General features: G+C 39.3%; 1 non-coding gene across 1 annotated transcript; it reads left to right on the forward strand.

The window, feature by feature from the left end:
• Window positions 1–223: 223 nt before the first annotated feature.
• Window positions 224–330, forward strand: LOC139845880 (small nucleolar RNA R71). Its single transcript, XR_011758634.1, has one exon. It is a non-coding gene; the product is annotated as a small nucleolar RNA R71 (small nucleolar RNA).
• Window positions 331–901: the final 571 nt, after the last annotated feature.

Below are 901 nucleotides of genomic sequence, written 5' to 3' on the forward strand. Positions count from 1 at the left end.
GGAATCAAAGTCATGGCTAGAATCGGCTCTAGCCGCTTTAGATGATCTAACGATGTCTTTTTCTTGATGCCACTCATGTGAGTGGGAGGCTGTGTTATCAATAATTTTGTAGGCTTCAGTTGCGGTTTTCTTCATAATGGAACCACCAGCTGCTATGTCGATGTCTTTTCCTGTAGTAATGTCGCATCCTTGGCAGAATATTTGTACTATTTGATAAGTGTCTAAACCATGTTGAGGACATCCTCTCAACAACTTTCCAAATCTTGTCCACGCTTCATATAATGTTTCATTTGGCTTTTGCTTGAACGTAACAATTTCTCCTTGAAGTCTCACGGCCTTAGATGCCGGAAATAATCTTTTAAGAAATTTCTCAACTAAAACATCCCATGTGTCAATCGCCCCTTCAGGTAACGATTCTAACCAATCTTTGGCTTCTCCCTTTAAAGTCCTGGGAAATAACATGAGATAGATCTGTTCATCCTCAACTTCTCTGATCTTAAATAGAGTACAAATTCTATTAAAGGTACGAAGATGTTCGTTTGGATCTTCCTTCGGCGTACCACTAAATTGGCATTGATTAGTTACCATGTGTAGGATTTGTCCTTTAATTTCATAATCTGGCGCATTAATGTCTGGTTGAGTAATGGCATGACCTTGGCCAGTGCGTGTAGCTCTCATTTGGTCTTCCATACTTAGAGGTTCCTGATTTTCCATGATTGAATTTGTTGAATCTGAATCAGTAGAGGATTCTGATTTAATGGTTTCTTCCTCGACAATCTTTGGTTGAATGATTTGTGGTTCAGGAGGAATGATTAGTGGATCAGGATCTCTGAATTGTCCTTGAATATCCTCTGGGTTCTCAATTGTGAGGTCGGGTTCAAAAAATGGATTATCGGAAATT

The sequence above is a fragment of the Rutidosis leptorrhynchoides genome, chromosome 4 (genome assembly GCF_046630445.1).
Source record: "Rutidosis leptorrhynchoides isolate AG116_Rl617_1_P2 chromosome 4, CSIRO_AGI_Rlap_v1, whole genome shotgun sequence".
Taxonomy (NCBI): domain Eukaryota; kingdom Viridiplantae; phylum Streptophyta; class Magnoliopsida; order Asterales; family Asteraceae; genus Rutidosis; species Rutidosis leptorrhynchoides.